The sequence below is a fragment of the Telopea speciosissima genome, chromosome 2 (genome assembly GCF_018873765.1).
Source record: "Telopea speciosissima isolate NSW1024214 ecotype Mountain lineage chromosome 2, Tspe_v1, whole genome shotgun sequence".
NCBI lineage: Eukaryota > Viridiplantae > Streptophyta > Magnoliopsida > Proteales > Proteaceae > Telopea > Telopea speciosissima.
In genome coordinates, this window is record NC_057917.1 from 30,382,043 (window position 1) to 30,402,188 (window position 20,146).

The window sequence follows — 20,146 nt, forward strand, 5'->3', positions numbered from 1 at the left end:
AGTGCTACTCTGGTGGAGGTAAATCACCCGGTGGAGGCTAGGTCTGTCGTGAGTCGACGCGATAATGTGTATCCCAGAAGTCCAAGTGTCGCTCTACTGATCCCACTCTACTCTCCAGGGACGAGAAGCCCCGATCCATCCTAGTAGACATGTCGGTGAGCTGGGTGCGGAGGCTCTGGAACTACGACATCATGTCCAACCACCCGTAGGACTCTGGCACCTGTGAACTGGTGGCCTCATATGCGGGCAAGTCAGTGAACTGTGCACCAATCCCCTCTAAGTCGCCCTGCTCCATCTGATCTCCTTCCTCTGGATCACCTTCTGGCTCCCCTGGCACCTTCATCTTTAGGATCGAGGTCTTATTGATGGGTCTAGACCTATCCCTATCCATATACTCACCATCCAAGGGAACATCAAGGTGTCGGAACACCAAGGTTAGGAACTTCCTATATGGAAGGTTCCCATCAGAAGGGTTCTGGGCGTGATACAACATGGCCTGTAGAAGAAGATATGGGAGGTTGATGACTGGACCCCTCTTGCCCGCTCCCAACAAGTAGTAAGTTATGTAGGCTCTCAACATAGAAATGCTACCTCTATTCCCGCCCTTTGGGTAGATGTTATACGAAACACACCTACTAATGATCCGGGTACTAGGCTTATAGGCAGCCTTGGACTTAGGAGTCCTCTCCGAACCTGTCAATGCCTTGAAGACCCTCCTCCTGGTCTCCAAGGAAAACATATCTGAGATGTCTATCCTGGACTTGTAATAGCATCTCTCACCTGTGTTTGGCAGCTCAAGGATCTCTGCCAAGGTAGCAGTGGTAAGTCTAATATCCACTCCCTTTACCCTGCTCTCCAACCCGAACTCCTGTGCCCCAGATGGCACTAGGTTACAATAGAAGTACCAAACCAAGTAGGGGTAACATGGCTCGGTGGGCGACAACATGGATGCCCAACCTAAGATATTAAACCTAGAGTACAAGTTGTCCTGACGGAAGTCATCCACCTGTACCACCCTCCCATTCACTATGCTTTTGGATCTAAACTTGTCCCAATCCTTGGACTGCTCATACCTAGAAAATAAGAACCAGTCAAAATCCGGCTCCTTGGAAGAAGAATCCTCTCTCGATGAGGTGGGTGGCACAGAAGAAGGTGAGGAATGCTCAGAATCAAACCGCAACCTCTTGCGTGCTACGGATTTCCTCGTTGTACTGTGTCTCGTGGACATAGTGCTACAAAAAGGGAAGGAATAGAAGAAGTTAGGGCAAGAAAATTTGGTAAAACCCAAGCCAAGACAAGAAAACCGTGGAAATAACCCAAAACAAGAGAAAAAGTTAGAGAATCTTGCCCTAGATCGTGTAGGATGGCGGGGGACCCGTGAAAATGGGTAGATATGGTGTGGAAGTAGTCACATTAGGCTTTGGAGCTCTGCCCTAGGTGTTTAGGAAGCTGTAGAGAACAAATGAAATGAAAAGGACTGGTCTTGGACTGTTATAAACTGGGCCCCGATTCTCTAGGCGATAGCATTGGGCGATGTGTCCAACGACCAGAGACAATGCCCAGAGAATGGAACTTTGCTGTTTTTGCATAAAAACTTGTGAATTTGTGAGTTTTGCCCACAAATGGCATAATAAACATAACAACACAAATTATACAAATATATGGATATAAAGGAAATAATATAATAATCATAAAATTTTAAATTAAAATATTTAATTAAAGACACGCTTATGGATAGATAAAACAATACATGTGGGTAGACAAGGTAGAATAGAATGCATAGGGATTTTGGGATTTCCTCTATTTATTTAGATAATTAAGAATAAATAGACATGCTTATATCTATAAATAAATAGAGTGTACTCAATATTAAATATTATATGCCTATTGTCATGCATGTACGAACCATGATTGAGTGATGATGTGCAAACTTGAACATAGGTATGTAGGTATGTTGTATTATATATTTATGGGATTTTTAGGGAGTATAGACCTCACCGTACCCATAACCCAGTTCAACTAGGAATAGGTTCTGATAGGATGTCCAATTGAAGTTGAACCCCGTAGGTGCTAAGATACCTCGAGCCAACCCATTTCTTTCTCCTACTCATGAATACTTAAATTCCTATAGCCATGTACTTAATTCTTTTAATTAAGTATTCATAGTGACTTGATGCTTAGAACCTTTTCATAGTAGGACCTTACTATGTTATTCAGGCCTGGAGACCCCAACAACATGCGATATATTAGACAACTGAGGAGAAGACTGATCAGGATATGTGAAATACAAGCCCGTGCTGAGAACCAATTAGTAGTTTACTTAGCTCTTGCGGACACTAGTGGACCTGTGGATCGAGCTATTTACCTATCCCTAGTAGACGAGGTTAGAGGTGGCATAGCCTATCTTTACGTGCAGAGTATTATCGCTAGTTGGCAGTTGCAGATGCTTGCCTGCTAGGCCCAGCTACATAACTAAGAGAATTATTGTTAAAATTTAAAATTCAAGTGAACATCATGCATAACATGACACAAAACAAATAAAAAGAAACAAGAACAGCATAAATAAGCAAATAGAGCACATCTTGCTGGAATGACTACATGAAATCACTGGAACTATGGAATAGGTATGTACATGTGTTAACTAGGATTTGTTTGTTGACCTCGATAAGGAGTGTTGGATTTATTGAACAAGTTGCTCTTTCCAGAAAAGCAACCATGGTCAACATAAGAAGTACTCGAGGTGGTTGTCGAGGAAGACGCCCTCGCATTATTCCGAAGGTTGAGCTGCCAAATGGAACCCAGGCCCAAAATTCTGAAGCATCGGCTATTCCGCCAAGGTCACCAATGGCTTCTCAAGCCACTGTCGCGGCACCTCAGCCAGGTATAGCAGCCGGTGAGGTGAATGCGTTTATGACTACTATGATGCAAACTATGCAACAACAACAAGAATTGCTGGGCCAAATGTCTACACAATTTGCGGCCATGATGCAAGAGAGCTCCACCCAACCGGCCTGTACTTTTCCCACCATCTGTACTTCAACACTTAGTGGAAAACCCTACCGCCAAGGTAATAGAGAGATTCAAGAAACTCCAATCACCCGTGTTTTCCAAGTTAAATACCAAGGCGATGCAGCCAGAACGGTGGATTAGTGCCTTAGAGAAGGCATTTGATGTGCTCGAATGTACGGATGCGTAAAAGCTTATATGTGCGGGTTATCAGCTATAGAATGAGGCTGAAGCCTGGTGGAAGGCTACCAAGCCAAATCTTGAAGCCGCTCATCCGAATCCCACGTGGAAGCAATTTAAAGAAGTCTTCTTCAAGAACTACTTCCCAGAGAGCTTTAGGGACATGAAAGAAGCTGAGTTCTCCACACTAGTACAAGGAACCAAGTTAGTGCTGGATTATCAGCAACGGTTCGAAGAACTGTTCCATTTCGCTCTAGAGCACCTGAAAGGGGAAGTCAGTAAGAAGAAAAAGTTTGAGAAGGGACTTAAATATGAGATCGGGTCTGTTCTGTCGATTATGGATATTCGGGATTATGCTCAGATGGTTGACATGACAAAGACTATGGAAGATAGATTTAAAGAGAAAGAAAAAGAGAAGGCTACAACGTCGCCTGGGTCGGGCAAAAGGCCAAGTAATTTCCAGACTTTTGGTTGGCCAAACAAGGTTTTTCGAGGAACCAGTTCAAGCCCCAATCCGACTCCGTACTGTAATCCAAATGTGGGTTAGAACCCTTTCTGCCCCACTTTCAATCGACCTGCTCAACTGGCTACAAGTCAAGTGATAGCAGCAGCTTCGCCAGCCCGACCAGCCACAAGTCAAGTGAGCCAAGCCTCAACACCAGCAGTTCCACCCTATAAGTGTTACATGTGCAATAAAGAAGGGCACATGGCCAAAGAATGCAGGCAGCGTGGATACAATAATAACTCACCAAATTAGTCCTACGCTAGACCTTTTCAGCCACAGGACAATCGGACTCGGGGAAAGGTGTTCACGTTAACAAACGAAGACGCTAAGGCGAACCCCGATGTAATGATAGGTAAGTCCACTGAACACTACTAAGTTATAGGGAATAACCAGTGTATATGTGTAACCTAAACTATATACAAACCCTAGGTACCCTGAGTGTCTTAACCATTCGTGCACGAGTGTTATTCGACTTGGGCGCATCCCACTCTTTTGTTTCCACCACCTTTGCGAGTAGGATGGAAGATCAACCATGAGACATCGGGCACGATTTAGTAGTCAGTTCACCGATAGGTAGTGTTGTGAGCTTGAAGGAAGTCTACGACCCCTATCAGGTAGAAATTTATGGGAGAAACTTGACCACACGGCTAATAAAGCTCAATATGAAGGACTTTGACATGATATTAGGCATGGATTGGCTATTTGCCTATGGAGCAAATGTCACGTGTGCGGAGAAGAAGATGATATTCAAGTTTGAAGATGGGTCAGTTTTCACCTATCAAAGTGAACCAAAGAAGGAACACAGAAAGATAACCTTATCCACCCTCCAGGTGCTAGAGTTGCTAGATGAAGGATGTCAAGGCTTTTTGGCCACTGTAATGGACACTGAGGCAAAGATAAAGCCTTTGGAGGAACTCAACATCATCAGAGAATTTCCTGATGTTTTTCTGGAAGATCTGACCCAGCTACTGCCTGATCGTGAGACAGAGTTCGTGATTGATCTAATTCCTGGTGCAACACCGGTATCCAAGGCTCCATATCGAATGGCACCTATCAAATTGAAGGAGTTATAGGTCCAATTATAAGACCTGCTGAAGAAAGGTTTTCTACGACCTAGCGTGTCTCCCTGGGGAGCACTCGTGCTATTTGTAAAGAAGAAGGATGGTAGCATACAGCTGTGTATCAACTACCGCGAGTTAAATAAGCTGACCATCAAGAATCGATACCCATTGTCGCGCATTGACTACCTATTTGATTAGCTACAAGGAGCGAGGGTCTTCTCCAAGATTGATCTAAGGTCCGGATACCATCAATTAAAGATCAAGAGCGGCGATATTCACAAGATGGCGTTTAGAACTTGATATGGACAGCGTTTAGAACTCGATACAAAAATTATGAATTCCTAGTCTTATCATTCGGGTTAACTAACGCCCCGGTGGCATTCATGGATATGATGAATAGAGTATTCCATGAAGTGTTGGATAAATTTATCATCGTGTTTATTGATGACATTCTGGTGTACTCCAAGAGTGAAGAAGAGCACGCTCGACACCTTACTTTCGTGTTGCAGCAGTTGTGGGAACACCAGTTATATGCCAAGTTCAGCAAGTGTGAATTCTGGCTTCACCAAATTGGATTCCTGGGGCACATCATCAACAAGGACGGCATTAAAGTGGACCTAGACAAAGTGAAAATGGTTCTACAGTGGGAGACTTCGAAGAATGCCACTGAGATCTGAAGTTTCTTGGGTTTGGCTGGGTATTACTGTCGGTTTATTGAAAATTTCTCGCACATCTCAGCGCCCATGACGAAGTTAACGAAGAAGGGTGCAAAGTTTGAATGGAATGAGGCATGCGAGAAGAGTTTCCAAGAGTTAAGGAACCGGCTGGTGACGGCACCAGTTTTGACCATTCCGAATGTAACGGGAGGAATGGTGGTATACACCAACACATCCAGAACAGGATTGGGTGGCATCTTAATGTAGAGAGGTAAAGTGGTCACCTATGCCTCGTGATAACTAAAGGAACATGAAAAGAACTACCCCACTCATGACTTAGAGTTGGCAGCGGTAGTCTTCGCATTGAAGATATGGTGACATTACCTATATGGTAAAAAGAGTGAAATCTTCAGCGATCACAAAAGTCTAAAGTATTTCTTCACTCAGAAGGAGCTGAATATGAGACAGAGACGGTGGTTAGAATTGGTGAAAGATTATGATTGTGAGATCCAGTACCACCCTGGCAAGGCCAACGTTGTACCGGATGCGTTAAGTAGGAAATCACAGACTGCATCCCTCGCTTCCTTGGTTGTAAGCAAGCAGTTATTAGAAGAAGCCCAAAAGTTTGATCTAGAACTCGTGATCGAAGGGACGACTATACAATTAGTAGCTATGGATTCACAGCCGTCGATACGAGAAGAGATAATTGCAAAGCAACCATTGGACCCCGAGTTGGCCAAGATAATCTGGGAAGTGCAGTAAGGAGTCCATAAGGACCCAAATTTTTTATTGGCCTATGATGGGGCATTGAAGTTTCAAAACAGATTGTGCGTGCCGGATGATTTTGATGTACAAGACCGAATCCTTAAAGAGGCACATAGCTCACCCTATTTAATCCACCTTGGAAGCACGAAGATGTACAAGGATCTGAAGAAGTACTATTGGTGGGTTGAGATGAAAGAGACCATAGCAATATACGTGTCTGAATGCCTCACCTGCCAATAAATAAAGGCAGAGAGACACCGACCGTATGGATTGTTGCAGCCGCTCCCTATACCTGAGTGGAAGTGGGAAAGAATTACTATGGATTTCGTGACAAACCTACCCAACACTAGGAGGGGGATGAATGTAACCTAGGTGATTGTAGACGGACTGACAAAAGCAGCTCACTTCATCTGCATCAGGATAAACTATTTGATGGAGAAGCTTACCCAGCTATACATTGAAAATATAGTCTGCTTATATGGCGTGCCTGTCAGTATTGTATCTGATAGGGATCCTCGATTTACCTCAAGGTTTTGGAGAAGTTTACAGAAGGCACTAGGATCCCAACTAAATCTTAGTACGGCTTTCCACCCGCAGACGGACGAACAGTCGAAAAGAACAATCCAGACTCTGGAGGACATGCTCAGAGCCTGTGTCTTAGAAATGAGCGATAGCTGGGATGCCCACATACCGTTGGTGAAATTTGCATACAACAATAGTTACCACTCTCTCCTTTCTTTTATTTCTTGTATTTGTCTTATGGATCTTTACCTCTTTGGCTAATCTTAAGGGGATTCAAAGGGTTTTATGGAGACTACTTACATGTATTCCTAATTGGGTTCTTGACTTGTTACCTTGTTTGAGGCTTGAGCTTGAGTCGCTTGACTGCTATGCTGCCCTTTTTGCATGCCTGACTCTTCTGTATCTTTATTTGTCCTGCATCTCATTTTGCTTTCTGTTTTCAACCTTGCTAAAGGCCTTTATTGGCACATAAGGAGGATCTATAAGACAACATTGAAGTCTAATTATGTTATTGAAGGCGGTTATTGGCAACTCCAGTTATTAGCAGAACTTGATGTCAAAGAAATGTAAATCTTGGTGTTAAGGCGGTGGACGCAGCAGTAGAAAAACATCGGGTTGAAAAAGGAGTTAGGAGTGGAGTTGCAAAAAATTCCATCTCCCTTTTCATCAGAGGAGGAGGCTCTTTTGGCCCATGTGGCTCTTGATCGGCCTGGTCTTTATATTGAGTTCCCCCGAGGATCGAATAGGATAAGGACCCCCGAGGTGCGCCTCACAGACCCATAGCCTTATTTTATTATTTCTCTTGGGTGAGAGAGTGGCTTGTTGCCCTCGCCAATATGTTTTAGGATTGAGTCCCCTCTTTAAGCATTAGCTCACTTTGCCTTTAGTTTGTCTTTAGGCTTGTTTGCCTCCTTTTAATCTTCAATAAATTTTTTATTACATAAAAAAGGCATTTAATTCTCTATCTTCATATTTTGGAAACTATACATAATAAAATAAAAGTAAATTACTTCCCCCTCCCCTCGATTATGCCTGAAGGACAAGCCCTTCCCCTGCATATTGAGTAATAGCTCTACCATCCTCTGAACTCAAAAGATTCTATCAACCATACCCATTCCATGAAAAATCGTTGTTAAGTGATGACATCGCCCTAAATGTATTCAATTAAACTCCAATATGCCTTTATGTTTGTGATATTCCAATAATACCCCCTAATAACAAGAGAGAAAAATAAGAAGAGAACTTCTTGTAGTTCTCTTCTTCTTCCTTCGTTCGAACACTCCGGCGGAGAGCCGACTTTGGGTGATTGATACCCTCATCTCTAACCTCATACCCTTCTTCTTCATTGATTATGCCTTAATAACAGTCCCTTCCTTTGTAGATCTTGTTTTGGCTCTTCCCTTTCATTGGTGGGTCTTCTGTGGTCGGTTTTTGTGGGGTTCTTCTGGCTTCTTCGTTTAATATTACTTAGTAGAGGTGGAGTGGAATCTCCTCTTTTCCTTATTGCAGGAATATATATTATTTTATTGATTTTAAAATTAACTCATTTTAAGCTTCAAAATTCTCAACAAGTTGGATGAAATGGTGATGATTATTGGTTAGTACATCCATAGAGATATACATGTTCAGTATACATTTTTTGCTTATTGTTCGAATTTCTGTGTTATGCTTTAGTTTGGTATATCCATCCTGTATCTATTTCTTTGCTCTTTCAACTCCAACGACTTTGAACTTGTCAAAATGAAGCTAACTTGACGTGAGCCTGGGTTTAAGATGGTTTGGATGGGCTCATGCTTGGATCCAATGGCTTGGCCTTTTTTCAAGCCGATTGATGCTGCATGTACTGCATTCTTTCAGCTTAAATCATTCCTTGTTCTGGTTCTTTCTTTAGATTGCAGGTGAATCAGAACTTCATTAAAATTCCATGTAGTAACTGATCCTCTGTTATTTACACAAAATCCCTCTCATACTGGATTGGAGATTTTAGGTTATTGGAATCCAGAGGTTCTGACTATGTAAAAGTGAGAAACATTATTTACATTCTTAGATAGAAGAATTACCATGATTGATAGCTTTATTGATTGACCAAAAGTTGTCGTGGTCATGCAAATTTGCTTAAATGACACGATGATGCATGATTGAGAAGAATAGTATTCATACTGATTCATTTTCTTTACTGTTCTATAGATATATCCATGGTGATTGATCTTCTCTGTTTAATTGGTTATCCAAAATAATCTTTCATGGCTATTGCTTGAATCAGCATATCAGTTCTCTGTATTTTTTCCATTGTTTGTTGCTCATTTCTTGCATAAGTACAGTGTTACAGATTTACTGTTGATAAGTTTGCCATGATTTTAATTTCATGCAATTTTTGTTCAAATAACTTGTACTGCTGTACATCTCTTCATGGGAAACGGTCTGTTTCAAGCATATGTCATAAAGAGGGTGAAGTTTCTATTCTGCCCTAATTATGTTTCTTCCTTGTACCTGTACCTGCCTTTTCCTTCAGAGTTGATAAAAATCTATGGAATATTCTAGGTTTTAGACTGTTGATATGTTATGAATAAGTTTCTGAGAGAGTTTTAGATTTGACAAATTTTAAAAGAAAGCATTTTTGTTGATTGGGGAACTTAATGTTCAATATTTGGAATGAATTTGCTGGATTGACTTACTTTTGCTACTAAACAGACAACTGATTCTCTTTACTTCTAAACTGCTTATTTAGCTGGGACTAAATGGGGACCATTTGTGTTTGTTGGTAGATTATTTGCCTTATTGCTGCAATATGTACATTGGTGATTTTGGAATCTGTCTCTGGATGCTATGCATACCTGCTAATTCAATGATACAGCTACGAATGTAGAAATTTTGAGTAGCTCATGATTTACTTCGAGTCAATTCCATTTTCCACAAACTAATAGGATGGCACCCGGGGAACAATAAAAGGTAGTTGACTGTGGTCCTTGATTTAACAGATGTCTGCTAGCATTTGTACCCTACCTACTTGAAGAGTAACAAGAAGGCAATGCAAGTTCAGATGAATCTCAAACTCTGAGGTATGGTATCTAACTCGGTGTCTGTATAGTGAGGAGACTGATTTCAATAATGAACATATGAAATAATTAAGCAAATGAAGTGCAGATTTCTACTCTCGTTCTTTCTCTCTCTCTCCCTCTCTCAAACGTCCTTATCAACCCTCCAACAGAGATCTGTCTACTGAATTTATCAGTTGGTCATTAGAGAAGAACTTCTCAAGTGATGATTAGATAATGCTTTTCAAAGTAGGGTGAAAATTTAAGCCCTCTAAATCGGAATTTGTTTGTACGTTTTAGGCTTGGCGCAATGCTTTACATAAAAAAGATTTCAATGATGTTCCCCCCACCCAATTTTAATAATATTGGAAGCTGACAAAGCTGGTTTAAACTGATCTTTATATACATTCTTAGATGTGCTAAAGCACCTTCTTTTTACTCTCTTGGGTCTTCATAGGTACATCAAGGAAGGGAGTACCGTTTGTGTAATGGGAGTCGTTCAGAGGAATGGTGACTCATCACTATTCTTCCCCATGAGGCTGTGAACCCTTTTACATAGGAGATAACTATATCCTTCCTACAAGTCTCATGACCTTGTTGATAGTGTCCTCGGAAGCGCAGATACATAAAAATTGATGTCATTCCAATGTATTTCTAGATTGAAAATGCAGTTGTTTTTTTTGCTCTTGATGCCTATATTTTCCAATCTTTAACTGTGTAACATGTATTTCTTTCATATGCTTGGTTGTAAAGATACCATAGGGTTAGCAAGAGACTTTCTCACCAAACAAATGCCAATGTTCTTGGGTTTTTGCCCTATCCCTTTTCAATTATATAGTTCTAAGGAAGCACTATTTATTTCTTTTCCTTCTCTCTCCACTTTCATTTCTTTCATCACCTTGTTTGCTAACAAAACTGAGGGATTTGTGTTGTTGCTTAATGGAATGGAGTTGCTCAGATACGCTCCATTCCTGTCATTTTGATTGACAATGGCTTTTGTGCTCATAAACACTTTTTGCTAAGGATGACAACATTAGCCATGAGCCTCAACAACATATGCAGACCAAGTTATATTCATACCTTGGTTGTTGGTTGGAGCTTTACTGGTCAACAACTGCACTGATTTGTAGCTTATGCTTTTATGTGAAATGCAATTAGTAGACATTGAAAATTGATTGGCTCTCTTGCTCTTAATATATTGAAAATTGATTAGCTCTCTCTCATCTCTTAAATATATTTTTTATGTGAAATGCAAATTGATTGACATTGAAAATTGATTGGCTCTCTCTCTCTCTCTTAAATATATTATTTCTCTCTTAAATGGTATATAATTTCTCTCTTAAAATTTATTTTTTGGTAGAAATATAATTTCTCTCTTAAAATTGATTTGTAAAAAAGAGAGGGAGAGAAATTAAATATATTATTTAATTTAACAAACTCTCTTTCTCCTTTAGACATTTTGGAGGAGAGTCTCTTTCTTATACTCAATCTCTCTCCTGCACTTCTCCCCTGTATCCCCTCCCATTCTCTCTTTCTAGCTCCTTCCCAAAGTCTCTCTCTCTCTCTCTCTCTCTCTCTCACACACACACACACACACACACATAAAAAGCTTTAGACTTAACTTTCCCTCCCTCCACGATTTCACCCTCCCCCTTGATCCTCGTTCTCACTCTGTCTCTACCTCACATTCCTTCTCTCTCAAAATCTCTTGTTCTCTCTAGGATTTACCCTTATGTTTCTATATTGCCCCAACATATGGTCACACGTGCACATTTACTAGTATATATATATATAGGGGAAAGTTTTCATACACGGCTGGGTAAGCCGTGTATGTGAGAGGGTCTCTCAGAAAGAGTTGGAAAAGTCATAAATCCCCACCCATTAATTAATGCCTTGAAACTCCCACCCTCTCACATACACAGCTTACACGACCGTGTATGAAAACTTACCCCATATATATATATATATATATATATATATATATATATATATATATATATATATATCAATATATATTTTATAGTATAACTTAAAACAGGGTCAGGCTAGGCTAGGCTAGGCTTAGCCTGAGGCCTCAACATTGGCCCGACCTGACCTTGACTCAGGGCCAGATTTTTCCAGCCCTGAGCAGCCCTCAGGGCCAAATATCTCAGCCTAGTCCCTATTTGGACTCAAGGAGGGCTAGGGCCAAACTTGCACCCCTAGTGATGTTAGATATTCCATTATGTGATGCCCTTACATGGATATTCCATTATGGAAGGTTTACATGAACTATACATGGAAGTCTTAGAAAAAACCAAAATGGAAGGTTTTACCAAAAAAAGAACTATACATGGAAGGGAATATTCTATTAATAGAAAAGAATTGTCTTTTTCTATATGTTTTGTTACGTAAGGTGCAACTATTCTTATTAATTATCTCACAAAAAAAAACTAGGGAAAATTACAAGATTAGGCACTATTGGGTTTGACATTACAAAATTATACTCATACTCTTTCGGTTAACAAAATTAACCAATATTAGGTTTGAGTTTTACAAACTTAGGCAAAACAGTGTTCATCCCTCAACCAAATGTGTTTTTGACGATTTCACCCTTTCACCTTACCTTCTTTGGTAATGCTGTCACACCCCAAACCACCCCCTGGGAGGATTAGGTAGGTGACCCGAATTGCATAATGACAATCCGCCAAATCCCACAGATCTAGAAGCAGTTAATACATTCACAAACACACATCCATAGTAATACCACATGTAAACTCAAAGTGCTACAGAAACTACAATTACATTAAAGGATAAGGAAGCGTAGCAGTACAAGAAATGATTGTTGTATACAAAAGTAAGCTGAATCATTCCCTCTCTCACACCCACACACAGAACAGTGAAAGTTAATATGTACATCAACTGAAATAAAAGGTAAATATATATACAGGGCGAGGTAACTCAAGCCCCAAAAAGAAAGAAAGAAAAACTAAAAGCAGAGACGGGGATAAACTCCTGACAAAGTCAAAAAGGAGTCCCCAAGATAAAAAGCAACATCATCATCCACGTCAACACCCTTCACGGGTCAGTCCTCAGTAGTCACCGAGAACACTCGGACCATCGGCACAACCTCCGTCGGGGTCCACACCAATATAGTCATAACCACCAAGGCTCTCCTCCGCGTAATGAGTCTCCCCGCCACAGTGACATCCACCTGTACAATCATCTAATAGAAAAGTATGTATAGCAGAGTGTGAGCCCAATTGAGCCCGTGAATGAAACATATTGTCATGCATGCATATGCAACCACAATCATATGGATCCTACATGAAAATGCAGTCTAGTTATTTATTAGCCACCTAACATCACAATTAGGGCAGGTTAGTGCTACTACAATCCCCAATATATGTATCCCTGGTGCGGGATTTTAACCCCTTCCCGCGATACACCCATTGAGTTGTCGGAGAGGACCAGTCAGCTCCCGCATTTGTTCACCAAGGTCAGCCCGACCAGCCCTCTGTGATTAACCTGTGAGGCATTCGTCCCTTTTTCTCTTTTCTTTTCTTTTCTAGCTTATAGCCTGACATTTAGCTCATAATCACATTTCTTTTCTTTTTCTTTTTTCTTATATATTCGGTCACTCCCACAGGCACCCAACACCTTAACCCCTGTTGGAAAGGGTGTGTAGCACGGGTGATGAAACTCTAACCCCATGTCTATATGGCATCGTATGAGTCGGGCGGTGTCAACCATATCCCATACTACAGGCTACCGCAGGCCTCATTTCCAAGCTGGCCTCGGCATCTAGTCTAGCATTCACAATCAGCATAGAATATTCAAGCAGAGTTGTCCAATAGTCAACATAGTGTTGTAATGAATTTGTAAGATTTGAATTAAACATATAACACAGTATTAATATTGTAAAAGTTTAATTTTAGCATATTATTCATGTTACATGTACATACACAATGACATTCCACTCACCTTGGTTTGGTCCTACAAGTTCTGTTGCTGGTTCAATTTCGGCTGGAGTCTGGCAGTGCACCTCGAGCGTGGGATCAAATCCTAAATTATTAAATAAAAAATGTGTTATTTAATATTCAAATCTGTTGTTGGATGTCCTAGTGTTGATCTAGGCTCACTGGTTTGACTCGGTACTCAGTCTAATATCACTTGGAATTCTCTAGGTCTTGCACTAGGCCTTGGGTCTATGTCCCGGTGCATCATCCGGAGAATGTGGTTTAGGGTCAGGTATGGTACTTTACCAATGAAATATTTAGTACATGGTCCCGGTAGTCCCACAATACAGTCGCTAGGTCAGCAGTGTAGCTGGACCAATCCAGGCAGGGTTTCCCAACCTGTGGGGCCCACTTGGGTACCCAAGGTATACATAATTGTGGGAAAATGTGAGGAGGGGTATTTTGCTCATTTACCACCTCCTTACACTGTTTATGGTTCACATGTGGAAGCCCCCAAAGTTAGAACTACATATCTCCCCTTTTTAATTCTCTGGGCGATTCACTGGGTGTTGTGTGCATTGCCCAATGCATCGTCCAGAGCCTGTTTAGAATGTGAACAAGCTCCAATTCTTGGGTTTTGCACCACAGGCAGTGCAATGGTCGATCCCTTATGCATGTTAGGTCATTGTGGACCCCATGTGGAGTAGTTTACAGTGGTCCACATGGATCATGACCTGGGCCCACCACTTGGCAGCCAAGAGCTGCCCAGACAGCCCAGAGAATAATGACCCAGCTGTGTTCCAACATATGGCCTTGGATTGGGTTGCATGCAAGGGTGATCCCACGTAAAATAGGGTGGTCTGAGGTTGCTGCAACATAGGGTTAGGCTGAGAGCAGCCTGTGTGCACAGATCCAAGCCCAGACTGCCTGTTCTTAGTGTAACAGAATAGTGCAGTCAGGCACAGAGACTGGTTTCAGTCCCAAGAACAAAACAACAATAAAAATCATTGAAAAATCCTCAAATCTTCCATGCAATCTGTTTGCATGTTGGATCTGAGGTAGTACATGGCAGCCCCTAGGTGATCTGGGCTATCCATGACCAGAAATGCTTCCAAACTGCAGAGATCTAAAGAAAAGACAGAGAACCAGTAGAGGCAGCATATAGGAATGAGTTTTATACCTGAACTAAGCTGAGATCACTGTAGGAATCAAGGCTGGACAGCAGTTCCACCTTCTTCCCCTTTCTTCTCCTTCCTTTCTTCCTCTTTGTCCTTCTCTTTTCTCTCTTCTTTCTCTCCCACGATTTGGACAGTAACAAGGGTCCTAAAATGAGGCTGAGACCCTCCTATTTATAGACTTGCCAAAACTAAGACTTGTTTGGCAGCCTAGGTCCACTTTCAAGAATGCATTTTTAGACTGATTCTCAATCATTCTGGCCACTCTGGTGGGGTCCACAGGGGTCCAAGGGTATGTGGTGGTTCCCAAGACTCCCTTCTACCACTGGAGAGTGTTCATGGCTAGTATGGGTGGTCCCCACACATCTGTTGATTAAAATATTCATTTTTACCACTCTAGGTGATTCACTGGGTGATGTGTGCATTGCCCAGAGAATATAGCAAGGCTGTAATCCTCTGTACTTGCACAGGGGCTTGGCCCAGGGCTTAGGCTTTGTACCTACACCTCACCCAGGGTCAAATGCACCCCATTTTAGGTGTGGGCCCCACAATTATGTGGAGGAGAGAGATTACCTGGAGTCCAGGCTGTACATTATGCAGCCCACTGTACAACTGCAAGGGTCTGCAATCCATCTTCTAACAGGTATGTGGGAGGACATCCTCGGGGGTTCTCCATTAAATTCAATCACTGGAGTGATACTCCACAGTGTGCTTGGATGCCATGTCAGGGGTTCCTGTCCTTCATTCAAATTCCCAGCCAATTAGGGGCAGGTTTGACATTTCTCCCCACCTTATAAAAATTTCGTCCGCAAAATTTGCTTACCTTGTAGCTCGAAGAGTTGAGGATACTTTTCCTGCATTTCCTCTTCGCGTTCCCACGATGCTTCCACTATGGAACTATTTCCCCATCAAACTTTAACGAATGCGACCGTGCGGTTACGGAGGTTATGTTCTTTTCTGTCCAAAATCTCCGTAGGTTGTTCCTCATAGGTCATATCCACATCTAATTGTTCAGGTTCAGCTGAGAGCACATGTGTCGGGTTATAGATTGATGAGCACATTTATGTGTGAAATTATCCCATTTAATTCTGCATTTTTATCTGCTTAGAATGGAGCTATTCGGGTATTTTTCTGTATTTTCAGGGTACAGGGGCATTTTTGGCATATGGGAAGAATTGGAGAAAAAGTGCATTTTTGGAGCCTAAATTGAGAAAACCAAGTTGGAGGAGTTCAATGCTACACAAGCCTGGCCCAATGAAGACCTCTTGTATTTCTGGGTTCAAGGGGTGGTCCCCACCTAGTTCCATCGAATTTGATCTCAGGGGTAAAAATGTAAAAAGGGTGTTACAGGGTCATGCACATAAAAGATGCTGAGTGGAAGGATTCGATGCAATCTAGGCACCAGTCTACCCATGGATCGACTCACATGTGATCAAGGGCGAGATGGGAAAAAGTTTCACTAAAGACCCAAAGGCATAACTGTAATTTCAAAAAATTGAGAAATTTTTAGAAGATATCCGATATTGGGCTCATATAGTCCGAAATATTAATTGGAGCAACTTTAATTCTCGGATTGGGTCCATCTGAGAATTTGGATCAAATTTGATATTTAGATTAAAATCTCTTTGTCTCTCTTGCTCTCTCATCCCACTGTGGTTTCTAATCCTTCCTAAATCCCATCTCTTTTAAAAATCCATCTCTTAAACATAAATAAACAATGGGAAACATAATCTTGCCTAAAATCCCTCCTCTGTCCTAAAAATCTTTCTCTTCTCTCATATACTGCCCACGTTCCCAACCCCACTCTCTACCATAATTTCATTATCTCACATCACTTTCAGCCACATGTCCCTTTAAAACTCAAATTCTATCTCTCACATCTTTCTTTCTCTCACGATTCTTTCCCCTATCTCTCATTTAACTCCCTTTAATTTAAAACCTATCTATCTCTCTCTCAGATTGGTTTTTTATTTTTCTTCTTTTTGGGATCTCAAAACCAGCAAAGGGGGGAGACCATATCCTCTCTAACCGTGCTCTCTCTCTCTCTCTCTTTGCTCTTAGTGATCGGTTGTGCTTTGCAAGGGTTGAAGACATTCGAAGTGGCTGGCCATAGTTCGATCTCCATCTCCATTGCTCTCCAAGTTCATCCTCACCTGCATGTTCAAGCTATGAAGATTTTAATCAACACTTTGTCTCTTAGTACCATGATCGGCGAAGTTCTTTCTATCTTTAGGTGTAGATGAACTAATGGTGTTTGCTATTGAAAATTGTGGTTTGCATTCTTGATTGCTTGATGTTGAGATTCCATCCCTATTTAGATGATTTTAATTGATATATTTAGTTGGAAAATTCTATTTCTGTGATTCATTATTTTTCATTCAAGCAATGGTATTTTGTTCTTATGTGGTTGTACCGATGATGGATTATAGCTGAATGAACCAAGCGTGCCAAGCCCTATAAACGAAGGATGATAGTACTCGTCAAGATAGTCCATACCTAGGAGGAACCCTACATTCTGTGGTATTATTAGGCCTGTGGTTATAATAAACCGAAACATGCAACCGAATTGAATAATAACCCATTGGGGATTCGAACCTTAAAGATAGTCTTCTTCTGTATTTTGCATATCGTTGTTAGCTTAGATTTGTTTCTTTCGTTCGTAGTTTAAAATCAAATTTATTGCAATTTAATTTTCATCACTTTCATCTTATCATCTTAGTAATTTAGCCTTCCAGTTCCCCGTAGATCGACCCCTTACTTGCTACTTGCTAGATTAATTTAGGGTTTTATTTTTGACCGATTAACGATACGATCAAATTTTGGCGCCATTGCTAGGGAACCGAAGCACGGTTGCTAAGATTGATTGAGTTGTTTTGTGTTACTTTGTTTTAGTTTTAAATTTATAATTCCAGAATTTTTATTTTAATTTTTTTTTATCTCTTTATTAGGTTAATTTTAATATACTGAACGTTCTCTTTGTTTGTGCAGGAAACCGAGTAGATCGAGTAAGGACAAGCTGTCCATTTGGTTTACTTTTAATTCCTAGACTTTATGTAATTAGGGTTATGTAATTTTTTTTAATTCCAGCATTAGATTGGGTGTTTAGGTTTAATTTTAATTCCCCTCGCCCCTTAAAATCAGTGTAACTGTTCATCGGGGGCAGCACGAGGAATTGTGCAACCGCCAACACCAGGTAAGTAGTTTCGTTAGTTTTAAATTAGTTATTTTTTTTTTTACTTTTTTTAGTTCTGATTTTTATTTTTATTAAGTATTTTTTTTATTAGTTATCACATTTTAATTTACTAGTTTTAATTTTTATTTAATTAGCACGTTCAACTAGTTGTTTGTTTTATGCATGGTCGGCGTTCTTTGCACCCCAACCTGACTTCCCTTGAGCTAGAAATAGAGCGATCTGTGGCTAGAACTAAGGATAATAGTAATAAAATGGGTGATGAAAACCAGCCAGGAAGGCCGCTGAGTGAGCACTTCACTCCAACTGTCTATGCCCCTGCATCTTGTATTCAGTTGCCTGCCATTCAGGCTGCTTAATATGAGATCAAGTCCAACATCATACAGATGTTACCATCCTATTATGGATTTGCTAATGAGGAGCCTTACAAGCATCTTGATGAGTTCTTAGAGGTGTGCTCTACAGTCAAATTCCAAAACCTCCCTGAAGATGCCCTAAAGTTACTCCTATTCCCATTTTCCCTAAAGGACAAAGCCAAACACTGGCTCCATTTCCTAGAATCGGTTAGGATTTCTACATGGCCGGGAATGCAGCAAGAATTTTTGAAAAAATTCTTCCCCATTGGCCGGACTAATAGCCTTAGAAGAGCCATTATTAGTTTCTCCCAATTAGAGGGCAAAAAATTTCATGAAGCATGGGAGAGACTCAAAGAATTACTTAGGAAGTGCCCACACCACGCTATCCCAAAATGGCAGTTAGTCCAGTGCTTTTATGATGGCCTCCATGACCGATATAGGCAGATGGTAGACTCCTCTTGTGGTGGAACATTTATGTACAAGAATGAGATGGAAGCATGGGATCTTTTTGAAACTCTTAGTGAGAATTCCCAACATCATGCTTCGGCCTCTCGGACTGAGATTTCACACATAGGGCAACCAAAGAAGGGTGGTCTCTATGAGATCAACCCAACTATAGAGATGACTGCTAAGGTTGATATGCTATCCAAGAAATTGGACTATTTGATGTCTATAGGGTAGCATCCTATGTCCCCTTTCCCAACGAGTTTCCCTCCACCCAATCAGACTGAAGCCTGTGCCCTATGTGCTAGCCCTAGTCACTATGTGACGAATTGCCCTTCGGCTGCACAATACCCTGAATTTGTTCAGGAATAGGTACAAGTGGCTCAAGGTTTCCCTAAATCGGGTAATGATCCTTTTTCCAATACCTATAACCCGGGATGGCGAAACCACCTAAATTTTTCATGGAGAAACTCAGTACCTAATAACCCTCCAAACCCACCATATAGGCCACCATTTAATATTCAAACCAATGCCTATATGGGTGGACAGCCACCATATCCTCAACCCCAACAGAATCAATCCTTTGAGGAAAAGGTACTAAAAGAATTAAGTGGACTCGAGTAGAACACACAATGGCTTCACTCTCATACTCAGTCCATTAATAAGCTAGAGATCCAACTAGGTCAGCTAGCCGATGCTTTAAGTAGGAGGGAGGTTGGCCAATTGCCAAGTCAGCCAATAGGTAACCCAAATAGTCAAACGGGTTGAGGGAAAGAGCAAGTCCAGTCGCTCACAGTCCTGAGGAGTGGCAAAAGGGTGGAAAAACCTGATGCATCCTTAGCCGCTAATGAGACGTTGCCTACTAAGTCTCAAAGCTAGGGAGAGGCTGAGTCAACCCTAGAGAATTTTTGTAGTGGTGTAGACACACATGACTCCATTATTGAAACACCACCTGTGAAACCCACTCATCAGTTCCCAAGGAAGGGGCTGCACATTCCTATTGTTGAGGGACCATCACCTGATTCTTACATTCCAAAGGTCCCTTTTCCCCAAGCCCTTCAGACACTATCTTACCCCCTTCAGGGTAAACAGGGTAAAAAGATGCAAGAGATGATCGACTTGTTCCAACAAGTTCGCATCAATCTCCCTCTCTTGGATGCTATCATGCAAGTTCCTGCTTACGCTAAGTTTTTGAAAGACCTCTGCACCCAAAAGCGTAAGTTGAGAACTCAAATCCCTAAGACCGTCCATTTGACTGAACAGGTTAGTTCGGTAATATCCAACCACCTACCCCTGAGCTTAAGGACCCAGGT

At 41.2% G+C, this 20,146-nt stretch overlaps 1 non-coding gene across 1 annotated transcript; it reads right to left on the reverse strand.

Annotated features, from left to right (window-relative positions):
• Nucleotides 1–18,668: 18,668 nt before the first annotated feature.
• On the reverse strand, nt 18,669–18,775 carry LOC122653380. The gene has a single exon (XR_006331811.1). It is a non-coding gene; the product is annotated as a small nucleolar RNA R71 (small nucleolar RNA).
• Between the last annotated feature and the right edge of the window lie 1,371 nt (nt 18,776–20,146).